Here is a 17315-nt window from a genome sequence, read left to right on the forward strand (position 1 = left end):
CATGGGTACGCCACTCCGAGGTCTCGGGTTCGATTCCCGGCCGATTCGATGTAGAAAAAGTTCATTAGTTTTCTATGTTGTCATGGGTCTGAGTATTTGTGGTACCGTCGTTACTTCTGATTTTCCATAACACAAGTGCTTTAGCTACTTACATTGGGATCAGAGTAATGTATGTGATGTTGTCCAATATTTATTTATTTATTATTTTGGTGCTAGGAGTAAGCTCCTCTTATACTGACTCAGACAATTATTTGTCAATTTTAAGTAAATATTTTTTTTGTGGAATAAATATTATTATTATTATAATGAATATAACTCATAAAATAGTCTGGTTGGTCGAGAGGCAGTTGTACTAAGAGGTTTATTTCACAGACTAATCAAGAAATTCTGATTCATAGTCCATAACAAGCTTAAAAAGTTGATAACATTAGACTACCATTCCGTAGCATCATGCTCTTAGCTCCCATCAGATATTGAGATTGATATATTATTGAATGCAACTGTTTAAGCACAATTCACAAACTTTTTTATATAAAGTTATTAGGGAGACGGGCAAATTGCCATTTGATGGTATATCACACCTGCCTATAGTCATTGACGCCGTAATAAATTTTTAACCATTACTTAGATCCCAAATACACCACCAATCATGGGACCTAAGATGTTAACCCCTGTACTACACTAGCTCACTCAGAGCTAGTGTAGTACAGGGGTTTAAATGGAATAAAACAATACGAAGTTTAACTGCTTGGTGTTAGAATATATGTATGATGAGATGTTGGTATCTACCCAGAAAGGTTGCCATAATAATTATTTTCTGTATGCAGTCTCAGATCGTTGATTGTTCAGACAATATATTAATATTGATAAAAATATATACAATAATAAATCTGTTATGTACGGTTGTAATAACAAAAGTACGCGGTAACTAATGGGACAAGTTTAAAGTGCTATAATTATAAGTTCTGTTAATAATTAAAGTTAAAAAACATATAATTACATACGATGTAAATTTACGCTTCAAGTGTTTTGGATGATAGTTATTTGTTACTTCCGTTTTGTCCCTAATGAAAATTAGTGGGATTTAAATAATATATTCATTTAATGTGAGCCGTGATGACAAGACGTGAACTATAATTGATGATTCTGAGTTCAAACACCGTGCACCACTAAATTAATGTGCTTAATTTGTACGTATAATTTATCTCGTGCTGGGCGGAAAGCATCGATTTTGTTCCTTTGGAGGAGTGTGGTGGAGTAATCTCCGAAACTTTTCCTCAAAAGGAGGCGACTCGTTTGCCCAGTGCTGGGATATTAACAGGCTGTTGTGATTTTTTTATATATTTAATACAATTTTTTTTTCCCATATGTTTTTAAGGGAAGAGAATGACACCGAATGAATCAAAAAGGAGATGAATTATATGAATATGAAGTATATTTGAACTGTATTGCGCTGGGTACAAGCAGTCTTTTGCCGATCTCCCCTCGCCCCATAAATATGTTTAAGATAACTTTAATGGTCCAACGCTTGACCGCTATCGGCGAGCGCCCTCTGCTTGTACACCCCCTTGCACCATACATTAAAACCCGTCTTAATTAGGCTTTAAGAATAAGAATTTATTAGACAATTCCTCATCTGCTCTACCTATAAATGTTAGTGATAATTAATCAAACAATTGTGTCTTCTTTTTTTGAATGTCAAATTAGTGATAAAAGAGATAAAACATTTCCACAAAAAACCCGCTAAAACATCTATAAATAACACCGTAGTTCCGGTATATCATAGTACACCAATATATTAAGGGGACTACATGAGCTAAATGCAAGTTTTATAATGCAAAAAAGTATAAGATCCGATGCAGTAAACCAAATGAAAAAAATATATGATAATCTTCAGGATACATGCTAGTTATTTGCTATTTTGAAAACATGATGTAATTAATTTGGTACGATAGAAAAAAATCACAAAGTTACCTCTAAAAAAATATTTTAATAAATAAAAAATATACTTATATACATTCAATAATTCTGGTTTTTTGTCAGATTATTCTACAAGCAATATATTATTTAACCTCTGCGTCACTTTTTTAATAACTTCAATAGATTTTTTTTAAATCAGATATTCTTATTTTCGAACAAAATTCGTACGCATGTGTGCGTAAACGCCGTGTACAGACATTGCCGGCCGAGGCCTGATGCTATACAGACGTGTCGATCTTTTCGTTACGAGCCTCATTACGTAACGAAATATTTTTTTGTAATTTTAATTGTAAATTCATTGTTTCATGTTTTCTTATAATAAATATTATTCTTTCTTGTAGATAAATATATTAAGTTAAAATAATGTAGTAGTAATTAGGCATTTGTTTTTTATTATATTATTTGTCATAAATTTTAATTGTGTAAATATGGGAAATGAAGTGAAACGCGTGAGGAAAACTAAAAAACGTTTATATAAATTAAGCGCCGAACATACTTATGAACGATATTAAAAGGTAAGAGTATTTTTTTAGTAAACATATTTTTTTTTTATAAATTATGAATATTGAAAACATCTATTAGAAAAAATGTGCAATCAGTTCGCATAGAATCAGATTTTTCGAGCTGTTTTTCAAATATTATGATAGAGTATTTGGTGAAAGTAAGGATAAAATCAATTGAGAGTGACTACGTTCGATCCCCATGATCTCGAAGCAATTTGATATTTTTCATTAAAAGTACTATGGGGCATATTTAGATACATATTTTTTAAATACATAATTTTATAATTAATAAAAATATAATTACTAACATATATTTATTTTTTACAGAATAAAGAAAGTCGAAAACAATAACACGGAAGCTATTTATATTGCGTAAGAGTTTAATTTTATCGATTTTGTTTATAATAGGAATTAAAGTTATGTATGAACTAATTTTAATAATAAAAAAAATAATGTAATTGTTGTGAACCAGAGAACTAGAATATTTAGAAGTGTCATTTGTACGTAATTCAAAAATTGTAATTTTTAGTAACGTCCGCCATATTAGATTGAAAATGGAAGCAATTCATGAATCGTGGATTGTCATCGAGACTAAATATGTGTGCCAACTTTCAGCTCCATAGCTTCAATGGAAGTAGGTGTAATATTGATTGCAAGATTTCAGGACATACGTACATACATTCATACATACAAGTGAAATTAAATAAAATATTTTAATAAAAAAATTAACACTAAATGTTTTTTTTTTGTAGTACCAAATCCAAATATTTTAAGTTTAATTAAATCAGTTTTATTATTTAATCATTTTCGAATAACAGTCCAAAGCAAAACAAATAATTCTAATATCCTATCTATTTTTATGAGATTTATAATTAAACCTAGTATGATTAACCTAGTTAACCAATGATTCAACCAAATCGACTTGACGACATTTTTTTCTTGTAAATATTTAGATGTTTTTGTTTTAATTGAATTTTTTTTTTCTTTGTGAACCGATATTAATAAAACGAACAAACACTACGCTATATGTTACCCCACGGTTACTACACTACAGGTTTCGAACACTTACGATTTTATTATATAAATAGATTATCAAACTTTTATAAAATATTAAAAATTGGTATGTTTTAATATTTAGTATAAGAACTAATTGTGGTAGGTATAATAATATAAATAAAAGAAAAAAAGGTTAAAACTAACTGTCTATTTTATTGTGTACAAATATAAATAAAAATATTGTAAGTTTAATTGAATCAGTTTTTTTTATAATCATTCGTTAACTAACATCGAAAGAAATAAAAACAATTCTGTTGTCCTATCTATTTTTTATGAGATTTATGATTGATCTTACTTCGCTCGGTTTGGCGCCATCTATTAGAATATTTGGGCGTAACCTCGTTACCTCGCTTAACCATTAGTTCACGGGCTTGCCGTTTTTGTCGATTTTGTAAGTGTGTGCGTGCAATTCTCAAGGGCACTTAGCTCTTGTAGTCCCCTTAAAAAAAAATCTTATCAAATGCAATCATATAATGTCTAGCCAATAAAACTTTTGTAATTACATAAGTAAGTTATTGGCAGGCGAGTGTTCTTTTAAACTTTAGTGTCTTTGACGTCGAACTGTTTAGAGATTTAAGTCTTCTATTTTATTACGAGACGAAATAAAATATATTTATGATGTACGACGATGTATGTATGTTTTATTTTTATGAGATCTCCGTTCGTGTTCTAATTCTTTCTAATACGATAAAGGATAACCTATTTTTCGTGTCATGATAGTTTTTTTTTTTTTTTAATTATCAAATATTTTAAATTATTAATATTTTAAATTAAAAATAACAAAAACTTACAAATAAAACTTACTGTAAAAATAATAAAATTATGAATATATCGCGAAAGAAACAAGTGCAACAGTATACGTAAAAGATACAGACAATTTTCGATCTTATTTGTTTCAAAAACGTATCTTCTTGATGATATAGGTAGGCGGATGGACAAATGGTCTTCCTGGTTGATGGTCATCAGCGCCCATAGACATTGGCGCTGTAAGAAATACTTACCATTCCTTATATCGCCAATCTGCCACCAATCCTGGGAATTAAGATGTTCGGTACCTTGTGCCTTGTGCTTTGGAAATATCTCAAATCTAGAGCGCGCCCTGTAAAGGCGGTGGCTGAAACTGCTCAAATGCAGTCTTTAATAAAAAAAAATTTTACTTGTTATAACATTAATTGTTTTAATTTAAAGCGGTAACATAAAATAATTAAAAAAATAATCACCAATGTATCCACCACTTATACCCTTGAAAATATGCTCATCTGTGTATTATAATCTGAAAGTTTCTCGTTCTATTTGAATTTTAAATTCATGAAACAATTTTAAAGTCCTGTAAACAATATATCGATTAATAATCGTTATCCTGTTGTTAGTTTAAAAGTGGTATTACATTTGAGAAAATTCGAAAGTGTCTTTTAAAAAACATTACAATGAGTTTGGATGATGCTTTCAATCAACCTATATCAGAAACTTCAGAACGAAATTCGAAAAAAATAGCTGGTAACACGAAATCTTTGCAACTGAATACATTATCTAATTAAGTAAATGGTTTCAATCAAAATGTTGCGGTATTTAGTACACAACGGAAACACTGCTTCTTTTGCGGTTGGGATATACATTAAAGAATAAAATGTCCCGCTTTTAAAGTAACATGTCAACTGTGTTCTAAACGAGGCCATTTTGCTAAGGTTTGTCGAAGCAGTAATCAACAAACTGCAAATACTCTTACTACATTCAGACGTACATTATTCAAACGAAAGCCGATGCCTTGATAGATAAAGGAAGCTCCATCACTTTTATCGATAAAAAATAGTACAAATAATGAATTTAAAAATAAAACTACGAACAAACAATAACTGAGCAAGTAACTTTGTGACTCTTCAATTCCTTGGTCAAGTCGAGCGTCTATATGGTATGACCTTACATGCAAATCGTTCGCTTCTTATAATACAACTCCACATGAAAGGCTATTTAATAATTCTCATGGAAAATCGTTACCTTCTTGGTATTTTTCCTGGACCTGTGGTAATAAAAATATACGCAATAAAAACATCCATATATTTAAAAACATGAACTATTATACAGTAATCCTTATTACATTTTTGTGAAACATAGAATTGGACGCGAATCAACAGTTTCAAATCGGAATTTAGCTCCACTTCCCACTCCAATTGAACATTATATGGATTAAAAGTTAGACGACCAATTAAATTATTCAAATACAAAAAGATAGCAAAAATAAGAATATATTGTAGATGTCTTTATGGCTCAGAAGATCGAAATCTAAATGCGGAGCATAAGGATGTACCGCACATACAATCTGAATGACGTATAATTTGTGAAGAATTAATAACTTTTATCTTATCAAATGTTATAGGTATATTGTCACTTTGTTATGTACAATTCTGTAAGTTAACTAAACCTAAGTTCTCTTACGGTTTTGTCATTTATATATCACATAGGTATATATAAATTTACAGTCCACATTGGTCCATATTACCTATTTTAAGATACCGATAATATCAATAAATTTATCTTACTAATATTATAAATTCTCTTGGTGCTAGGGCGGTGGTGACCACTTACCATTAGGTAGCTCATTTACTCGTCCGCCAACCTATACCATAATAATGCAAAAGTTTAGATGGATGTTGTTACTCAATCATGTCAGAACGGCTTAATGGATTTCAATTAAATTTGACACAGAGGTTCTATAGTCTGTAATAGCACACAGGTTGCTTTTTATACAAAAAAAACCACTAAAACCTTTCTGGGCGTTCCTTGTGTTAATCTCTGATGGAATTATTGTAATCCAATGTAGGAAAACTTTAACTAAACTTTTTTATGTTCTAACATCACCGAGTAGGGAAATAAACCGTGAATCAAACCAAACAAATTATTATTCTATAAGTTATATTTATTCTCATACGCAACATTAACAATTTCAAATGTCTACATCAAACATCTAACACACATAGAGTTTCTAGTGTATATAGTTTTTATATATCAAGATAAATACGAATATAAATATTTTATTATAGTTACGATTTAATATCTATAAACATTGTAAAGGAATTACAAAAAGTATTTCATAAAATTATTAATACAGAAAATATTTTGTGTTGCAATACAGACAGATTATATTAAAAAGTATATTGAGTGTAAAAATATAATAAAATTCGACATTTTTTGGTTTTATTATAAACGATTGAAAGATTAATAATATACATTTGTATCATCTAAACATATATTAATTAAAATCGATAGAATTTTTTCGTTATTGTTCAAAGAATCTTCTATGTTTTACATTAAAGATTTGTGCGGTTAGCGGCTGTCTCTTAATATTTTTTAAACATCAAGTAATTACTTATAATATTCTTTTGTTATTTATTTTTATCGTTAATAGGTTATAACTTGTTATACATATTTTAATAATACATTCAAACATTCGTAAATATTATTTAACATTTAATTTTAATTTTTATTTATTGTCTGTCGCAAATTTTATTCGTCGTCGCTTTAATATTTCTAACTGGCAACAAGCACGTGTAATAAAAAAAGAATATTACAAAATTTACAGATTTACATATAATGCATTGTGTGCGATGCGATCAAAATATGCGAAAAAAATACTTTGAATCATTTAATACAAAGGTCCTTTTGACATCAATTTTTATGCGACAGACTCTAATAAGAATTCTACCCACAGATTACAAATTCTAAGAGCTACAAATTTTATTATTTTAATGTATTAAGAACATTCACAGTATTATGTAGCTTTTCTAACTTTAGATAAAAATAGACAGATATATTCCTATTCAAAAAAGTCACAATAGCTTTTAAAACTAGACATCATGGGCGTATTCAGGAAGGACTACACTTTCCTGGAACAACTTGAAAAGTTTAATTTTAATTTGTAGAAGGAAGTATAAATATGTATTAATTTAAAATGCCAGTCGAATTACGTACAATTTAATTTTATCTGTAGTGAAATTTTGAACTACAATATTTTTTAATGTCAATAACTTGACTTTTTACATATACTTGTCAAGTATTTTTATAAATGTTATTTTTACAGATTTTGTTTCCACCAAGAATACACATATTCCGAAACATTAATAATTTGAACAACTACTAAACGCCATTAATCGCTCTTACGAAAGAATACCAGAAACTTTTTTGTTGTTAGGGAAAACAACTATCAGGGTCCATTGCAATTCAGACACGCATGAATTGCAATCGCGAGGTTTGAGAAGTATCATTAGTCATTACAAATTTTGAACTTGAACGAATAATGACTTAACTCAGCGACGCGACGGTTAGATAGTATTTATTGTGCGGATACGTCATTTTAAAATAAATAAATATAAAAAGATAAATAACTATTGGGTGAATCTCAAATACTCGATCGAAACACCACACCTTTCTTGAAACTTCAAGCCCTACTGCTGAGCTTCCTCTGGTGTCATGTCATTTTCAAGACAACACGACATCCCGAAAAGACTGCATAGGTAGTGTAGTCGTAATGTTTAAGTGTCGTTAAGTTCCGAATCACTCATCAGAAGAATTACATATATTTTTTATAAATATTTCTGTATTCAATAAGACATTATAACTCAGATCGTCATACTATGGCAATTCTAATGCCATGACGCAGAGCGAGTCGTGCGGCGGCGGCACCTTGAAGACGGGCGCTCCGCCCGCGTCGCAGTGCTCCGCGTAGCGCACCTTCTGCAGCACGCGGAGCCCGAGACTGCTGCAGATGCGCTGCGAGTAAGCGCCGGTTGCGTCCACTTTAAACAGCTGGAAATTGTATTTACATTGGCGCATTTAGTGTTTACAATTTCACGATGCGCGTCCTCACCGGCTTTGGCAAGATTTGATTTTTCAATACTTATTTTGTAGGAAGAGATACTTCTGAAGATAATAACTGAAAAGGTATAACTGCTAGAGTAAAATGATTTCGCTATGAGTTAATATTATGTAGAACTTTGAGTGCAAATTTATTTTTCATAGTATAACTGTTGCAAAATGCGCATTCTGAAATTTGGCCTCCTGGCACCCTGGCTAGCTCCTACTTATGGAAACCTTCCATAATAGGAGTTGGCCAGGCTGCCAGGAGGCCAAACCATAACTTATTACATTACTTTACAGTTTCTTAAATTAATTACTCAGCAATGGTTGGAGAAGAAATAAACGTAGACGTTATTGTTGAAACGCGTAATCTCAACTGAAGATTGCGTGTTCAAACACGGGGAAGCACCACTTCATGTGCTCAATTTGTGTTCATAACTTATATCGTGGTAAATGTCGCAATTTGGTGGTTTTTATCATTTTATTATATGTACAATGTTTAAAAGTATAGTATCTAATATCTGTACTAGTGTTGCATATCGAAAATATCGCTGTTATCAATATAATTACTCACGGAGAGTTATCTATACTATCGGTACTATTGTTTATTACTTTTTATTGCACTGTCGAATTATCGATGTACTGAAAAGCCTGCGCGGTCAACTCTCGACGGTCAAATTGTCGAAAGTTCTAAAAAATTAACTCTATGAAATAACCACTTATTAACCTCACCCTAGAGTGAGGCTGCAAAAATATGTTTAGACTCATTTGAGTGTTCCCCTCCACGGAAATCTTTAGTAAAAGGCGAAAGATTTATACGTTTTGAAGGGAAACCAGAGTAATGATAAAAATAATTTTCGAAGCATATATACTATTAGGAAAAAATCTTGCCAGCGCGATGTACAATTTAGCGAATATAGTACAGCGACATCTAGTGAGTAAGCTCTGAAAACACTAGAAAAGCTTTAAAATAATATTCCTTTCTATTTTCTATTAGTATTAGAATAGATAAATGATAAATTAGACAGTTAAATATTGATTAAGAAAGTTTTATGTCCATTTTATAATAAAACTTCCACTTTTAAAATATTATGAGACGGTGGACTGTTCTACAACAGTGCCATCTATAAAACATTTTAAGAACTATTTGGTGGCATTTGGTAAGGTAACAATTTGATTTTAGAATAAATTGTAGACAATATTATCATAAACAAACCTTAAATCCATGTTCCATAGCCTTTTCTATACTTCTTTTCATGAGTTCCTTGGCGAGTCCTTTGCCGCGCGCTTGTTGAGAGACAGATATGATTCGGCATTCAAGAATGCGATCCACTTGAAACGTGTTGAATAGATCCAGGTCACGACTCACCGTGTAAAGAATACTAAAGATCTGAAAAATGTTAGAAAGGTATTTTAATAAGTCTGAAGCGTTCAGGTAGCCATGTAATAGCTATTATTTTATTCGGATATAATAATACTTTAAAATGATGCAAACAATCGTTTTATTTTGTTTTTAATATGTTTTATTTTCAGAATAAAAACTTACCTGACATTATTTTTTTTTAATAAAATAAAAATCATCTCTGTGGTTACTCGAATGACAAGATACCAAGTATATTGAATGAAAAAATATAGGTATATGTATATATATAGCCTCACGGTGCTATGTCATAAGATGTCGTCATTAATAATATCACATTATTAATACCTATAAGTATGTAATTATTTACTTATTACTAAACTATTTATTTTACATTATTATACTACATAAAATAATTATTGTAATTAATTGTTTAATAATTTGTTAAACTTGATAAATATTATTGCATGTGGTATATTTAAGACTGGCACAAATACGTATTATTTTATATATAAAAAAAAAAAAAAAACGATTGTCCTGTCACGAAAAATAAGGGGACGATTGCGAGGGATTGAGAAATATATTTGTTGGAGAATTATTATCAAGCTTAAATTTATTTTTTTATTCTGATCTACTGAAATTAAACATTTATTAAAAAAAAAATATAAGTAGGTACTTAGACTGGCAAAAGTTCCACCTAATAGTACAAGTGATTACCACCACTAAAAAAAAATTTTCAATGAAACATTAATCATTCCGTAGATCGCCAATGCTAATGGTGTTACGACCCTCGTGCACCCCCCCTTCAATCAGGAACATAACAATTCTTAGTATTATCGTTCGTATATTCTACATATTTGACAAGTGGGTGTACCTACCCAGACAGGCTAACACAAAGCCCCACAACGAAAGCTGTACCAAGTTTATACATAGTGAATAATAAGTACTGTTAGTGTCACAAAACAATATATCAATCATTAAAAAAAGTTCCATTGCTCACAAGTATGGAAACATTTATAATTCTATAGTATAAAAATTATCAAAGACGTCTTTATTAAAAAGCTATAAGCGTTTTATTCACATGTTTGAACACCATTCCAGACAACAATAAGCATTGATTATCTTGATCTGGTTAGTCAGTAGTACCATCAAAAAAGGAGATACGACATACTTGAAAGTTGGCTAATTAAAATCATATATTTTTAATTTACTATTATACAGAAGACGTAGCATGTATATACCTTATTGTATTTCTCGTCAGATGATTGGTGGATCTTTTCAATGGACTGTTCGATGTCCCCGGGTCACAATATGCCATTTAAGGCTACTCCCAAAACCTAGAAATTATGACATATTAATAACCAAAGACAACAGTTTATTCGCAACACAGTAATATAGAGTATTTACGTACTAATACTTAGTTTAGCATTAGAGTAATTCCTATCTGTACGTTCGTGTGTGCATAGACCGCCGGGTTTATCTCATATGTAGCCTGCCACGTTATTTTTATTAGTAACATACAACGAAAATCGAATTTTAACATCTATACTTATTTTTATTTATTTTAATAATCTTTTCAATTATTTTTTTTAAAGGCAAACATAACTTCCGTAGATACTTAGTAGCAATATATGAACATACGTTCTACAAGTAGAGTTGTACCTAATAACAAACTAGATACTCAACGCAGAACACTAACTTGAAATATAGGATAGAGATGTTATACAACTATACTATTTATACTAATCTATAAAAGCGATATTAACTCTGCCTTTCTGTCTGTTGCTCTTTCACAGCCATACCACTGAAACGAATTTCATGATATATTAGTATGAAGCAAGCTTGAAATCCAAGGAAGAACATAGTTTCTACTTAATACCTGACGAATAACCCCTTAAACACGAGCGAAGCCGCGACAACTTAATCATTATAATGAAGTATTTAGTTACATATGTCATATTTATTAAAAAGAAGGCGAAAAGTTTTTCTTACCGTATCTCTCTCAACAGCAGCAATGGATAGTCCATCGGCCATTGTGGCAGCACACAGCCGTTCTAAGGCAGCGTGCGGCTGGCCACGTTGGCAGAGTTCAACGGCTTTATTCAGGGGCTCATCGGCGAAGAAACTGTCACGCAAGTGCCGGAGCACCGCGTCGCTCATCTCAGGCGTAATCGTTGTGTAAAGCACCATGACTATAATATATATGTACATATTTATTTTATTAATCCCTTTAAATGTATTAATGTTTTTTTTTTTAAATTCTAGAAATATGAAAAAAAAAGTACGAATTCGTTTTCGCTGATGTATCATATTATAAGCTGGCTATGGATAGTTTTTGACGCTTCACAATCTTCCATTTATTTAACCAGTAATAACGATTCATTTTAATTGTAAAGCATTAATTGAAAACATTACATCATTTAAAAGCATATTTTACACAACACTCGTAAATTTCTCCCTACTGAACAAAGACCTTCTCTCCATTTAAAGGTTTGGCGCTATTTATTAATGTTGCGTTGAAAACATTATTTACGTCAGAATTTACCCAACACATGCAGCTTTCCTCGAAATTAGTCATAAACACAAGTAATGAACAATTAAACTCTGCACTCTATGCTTGTTCGGCCTTGAAGTTAGAAAAAACGGCAAAATTGATGTTTTAACGCACTGGACTAAGTATGGTTCATTTTAAATACAATACTGTACTAATGTACAGGATCTACCTTTTTAGGTACCGTTGTCCGCAAATATATGATAATGTAGCTTACTTAAATTTGTACTCCATGGAGAAATAAATAAATTCATGCAAACATGTAAAAATAGTTTGAATATAGAGATTATATTTATAATAATAAATTATATTTCTAAAGCCAACTCAGTACGTTATTCCTCGCCGTCTACTAATTAGTTTTCAATATCAAGCAATAAGAGCCCTTAATTACAAAGAATAAGAACGAAAGCCATAATTATTTCCTAAGCCAGATATAGGCTCGATATTTGCTGAACAATAAATAAAAGATAAATTCCATCGACGTAGTGGAATTTCAATTTAGAAGAACATTATCGTGAAAGCATGGAGGGAGCTTCAATAAAGCCGGGTCCCAGGTCAAGGCTGTTCGAACCGGGCCGTGGACTTGTATAAATATTGGACGTAGATTGATAGCTTCGATCCTAATGGAACAACATACATTATTATCAAAACATACATATACAATGTACAATCGTGTAATACATTTTTTATTGTGATCATCGAATGATTGGTCTATGTCCTTTAAAATATTATAATTTATATAAAAAAAAAAACAATATCAGCCTGTACTGGCAGAAATTTGCCCACTGTTGGACAAACCTGACTTCGCTTGAAGAGTTTTCTTTTTAATAACATTTAATTAAATTGTACTATTTGTGATTATTATATTTTTTGTTATTTGGGATACTAATATAACCTTTACAATTATACCTTGATGATACTATGCCAGAAAGCCTGCATGAGTGCCTTTAACAACTACAAAGTATCAACTCAACCGAATACAATAGGATGCATAGAATTATAAAAACCAAGCTTAAATACATTTTATATTTATATGCAAATATTTAATAACCAACTCACATAAATATTCATTTGGTAAAAATATAAAGAAATAATTTAGAAGCGGAATATTTTGTGAATTCGAACCTGTAATAACATCAATTCAATTCTTATCTGACTAGCTTACATTTGTACAAAGGGGACACTGACTATGTCACGTTCGATGAATAATACAGTTGAAAATAAACGAACTAAACCGGTGTTTGAACTTCAATAGATCAATACATCCAACCATCATATTAAAACACACCAATAAAAATGTATAAAGGTTGAAAATTATATAAATTGAAGAAGAAATAGGGAATAGAGCTTCTGCGTACCGCTCACTTCATCAAAGTTTCTCGTACAAAGTCAATAATAGGCTTTATTCAGTACAACCTCTATAATATGCAACCACTGACGTATACTCGTGGAACAAACTAGAAAGACCCAAGTTTATAATTAAATAAGGCATAGCTTTCGAGCCAACTAGTTTTCAATATATTTTAAGCATCATATAATATGTACTAATAACAATAGTTTATACCAAACTCTCAGTAAATTAAAAAAAAAAAATAACAAAATAAACTGTTTTTAGTTGTCAGTAATAAAAAAAAAGGAAATAAATGGAACGCTTATATTTATTATAAGTAAGTCGTTTTTTTGTTTTTTTTTTATGACATTGGTTGGCGAGAGATTGACGAGCATATGGGCCACCTGATGGTAAGTGGTCACCACCGTCCATAGACAATGGCGCTGAAGAAATATTAACCATTCCTTACATCACCTATGCGCCACCAACCTTGGGAACTAAGATGTTATGTCCCTTGTAACTGTGATTACACTGCTCACTCACCCTTCTAACCGGAACACAACAATACAGAGTACTGTTATTTGGCGGTAGAATATCTGATGAGTGGGTGGTACCTACCCAGACGGGCTTGCACAAAGCCCTACCACCAAGTACATTAAGTAAGTATATAAATATTTTTCTCAAAACTTACATTATTAATAACAGAAAAATTAAAGCTACGCAAATTTAATGGCCAAAATTTATAGCAAAAAGAGATTGATTTAAATGAAATTAATCTGAGTCTAAAATTAATGCATTTAATAAATATAGTCAAACTAATTTATTCGAAATTACAATAGAGCCTCAGTATTCCAAGTAAGTTATTCTCGTAATTAATTACTTTCGGCGACGGATCGTTTGCTTCAGGGTCGTGTAAAGTGGTGACAATAGAAGCATTACAGTTGAGCAAGAAAATATCGCATGGATATGGCATACAATTATTTAAAAAAAAAACTGATTAAAAATATCACTTACATACCAAAAGGGAAAGAACCGTATCAACTCTAAATATATAAACGCAAATTTAACATCGAGTTTCAGTTTCTCAAATTGTATATATAATATCTGAAATTAATTCTTTAAACGTAATTCCAAGACATTTTAATAGAAAAACGTACGGACTTAAAATAAAAATCTAACCCTAAAATTAGCAGAGAATAAAAAATTAAATATACAAATTAATTGAGTTTTTTTTATTTGAGGTTTTATACTTAAGTATTACTACAACTGTCATACTGTACATGTTGATTAAAAATTGTAAATGACCCCTCAATAGAATGAAGTTTAAAATTGAATTATTCAAATCGGTCAAGTTCTTGAGTTAAAGGTAGGCAAAAAAAAAAATTAAGGATCACGACACGCCTTCAGAGGTGATTACTGCCTTTGCATTTTTAAAACCTTTCATATTGATTGACTCAAGGTTAAACCCGGGCACGGAATCAGTCATAGAGCCGGCCCTAGGCAATGTAGCTGTGCTCTCCTGGATATTATGTAGGTCGCTATACAGTAAAGTAGTATAAATATAAGGGCTAACCTTTGTAAATATTACAATGAACACATAAGTACAATTAAAACTGTCGCAGATCGTGGGGCCATATAAAATAAGCGCATATTATATTGATTTTATTAATAAGCACCAACCGTTGAAGTCACTCTAAATAGTTAATTATATTAAAGATTACAAGTTAAGTTGTCTGCATTTAAACATTGAACGATCATATGATACAAAATAAAAATAAAAACTACTAATTAATTATTATAATAATATCTATCTACTTAGTTTTCGTAGTTATCTACCTTTTAATTATTTCATTACATTGGTGAATACTATCTACTAAGTAAAGACTCTTATTGCTTAAATGTAAGCTTTAAGCTGAATTAATTTAGCATGTAACTTACTTTTCATAAATAATATAAAAAAGAAAAATAAGTTGACAGTTATTTTTCTTAAAATATCAAGATTTTTTAAAATAATTTATAAATTAAAGTATTCTATGCCTTGTGTTTAGCACATCCTGAAAAGGCTCCAAGAGGACGCCGGGGGTTCCGACCCATTAGCAAGAATGTTTTTGACGAGCTCAAATTGAGTACGGCTAGTATTAAAATATACGTAAGAAAAAATATTTTTAAAATTATTAATTATTAAATTATTCGTGTTATTTGGTATGTAATAGGATATTTATGATGTCGAAAAATTTTAAAATATCATGGGTTTTTTCTTTGTATTGTATTTTACGTTTATTTAATACCTCTTTATTAATATATTAATGACTTTGAGTTCTAATACAGAAGTTAAAAACGAAACGCAAACGTCATATGTTTTTATGACAGTTGTACCCTGTCTTATAAAATAAAAGCGGGGATTACAAGACTATATATTAGCTTTCTATAAGACGTTTTAATATTCAATTTTATGTACGAATAAGCCGTACATAACTACAGATTATTTAAATAAAAAGTACTTAAATCGGTACATTAAAATACAATAAATATATGTATAAGGAATATCATATAAAATTTCATTCATATTTATATAATTTTGATAGATAACAAGATAAACTTTTTAAACAATGAAAAACAAAGGAGTGCTCGGAGGATGATTACTGCAGATCTAATTTCAGATTTATCAAATAAAAAAATATATTTTAATTAATTAAAAAATATTAATTAAGCTATTAAAATAATTACAAAGGAAAAACCATAGATATTTTATAAATAATCATTAATTCCCGTTAGAGCTTCACAATTTTAGCAAAAATAAATACAACTCATTGTTGAGTCCCTTATTCCATGGACCATATAAATAACGAGTAATCAATTTAACATGTCTCAATAAATGAATATTTCAAATAAAAAATCAACCACTCAATCAAAAAAATACCGTGATTTACCCTATACGATATTCTGTTATTCCATAACGATTTCTTGTTAAATATAAATAATGCTAGTGTTGTCGTTGTAATGCAATTTCACTTACCTCGTGCGCCGCCCACGGCAGTTCCCTGCGCACTGTGATAACGACACGCCCGCCTTCCGCCTAAGCCTCATAGATTAATATGTAGAACCTTCACGGTATCAATCTACCAATTTTTCTTTTTATTTAAATAAAATTACATCTGGAGCTAATAAATCAAAAATGGAACCCAAGGAACGAAAGCAATAGTCTGTCGAGAAAGACATATCAAATTAATAAAAAGCATAATAATTAAATCAGATTATATTGAGTTAAGTTAACTCAATAAATAAAATATTCATCAAGACATTTTGTTTTTTGTCGAAAATGGCATATAATTTTTTTTTTTTTATTAAAGTTGTCAAAGACTAAAAAAATATCCTACATGTTTTATATTTGCAGCTCTATTTATTTTATCAAAATAATTTCATAATAGCTTATAAAAAATAATAAGATCTATACCAAAGCAATATTACAATAGTGCAAAACATAGGACGCAATTATCTTTAAGCAATTATATTAAAATTAAAATGCACCTATGTATAATATATAATAAAAATATAAAAAATATATTAAATGTAAAATATGAAAATAATAATTTAAATGAAATAAATTTAAATGCCTAATAATAGAAATAATGTCGGGCACCAGGGTCGTACTAACTTTTCAGTTATTGGGTCACGTCGGCCGAG

General features: G+C 30.2%; 1 protein-coding gene, 1 non-coding gene and 1 pseudogene across 2 annotated transcripts in view; 1 reads left to right on the plus strand and 2 right to left on the minus strand.

Annotated features, from left to right (window-relative positions):
* The window catches only part of LOC113398427 (tetra-peptide repeat homeobox protein 1-like), a 306660-nt gene that overhangs the window by 98429 nt on the left and 190916 nt on the right, over positions 1–17315 (plus strand). The gene's annotated exons all lie outside the window — the stretch shown is intronic.
* LOC113398444 (uncharacterized) lies at positions 8106–16711 on the minus strand (annotated as a pseudogene).
* On the minus strand, positions 9116–9232 carry LOC113398453 (U5 spliceosomal RNA). Its single transcript, XR_003368902.1, has one exon. It is a non-coding gene; the product is annotated as a U5 spliceosomal RNA (small nuclear RNA).

The sequence above is a fragment of the Vanessa tameamea genome, chromosome 15, assembly GCF_037043105.1.
Source record: "Vanessa tameamea isolate UH-Manoa-2023 chromosome 15, ilVanTame1 primary haplotype, whole genome shotgun sequence".
In the NCBI taxonomy this organism is placed as follows: domain Eukaryota; kingdom Metazoa; phylum Arthropoda; class Insecta; order Lepidoptera; family Nymphalidae; genus Vanessa; species Vanessa tameamea.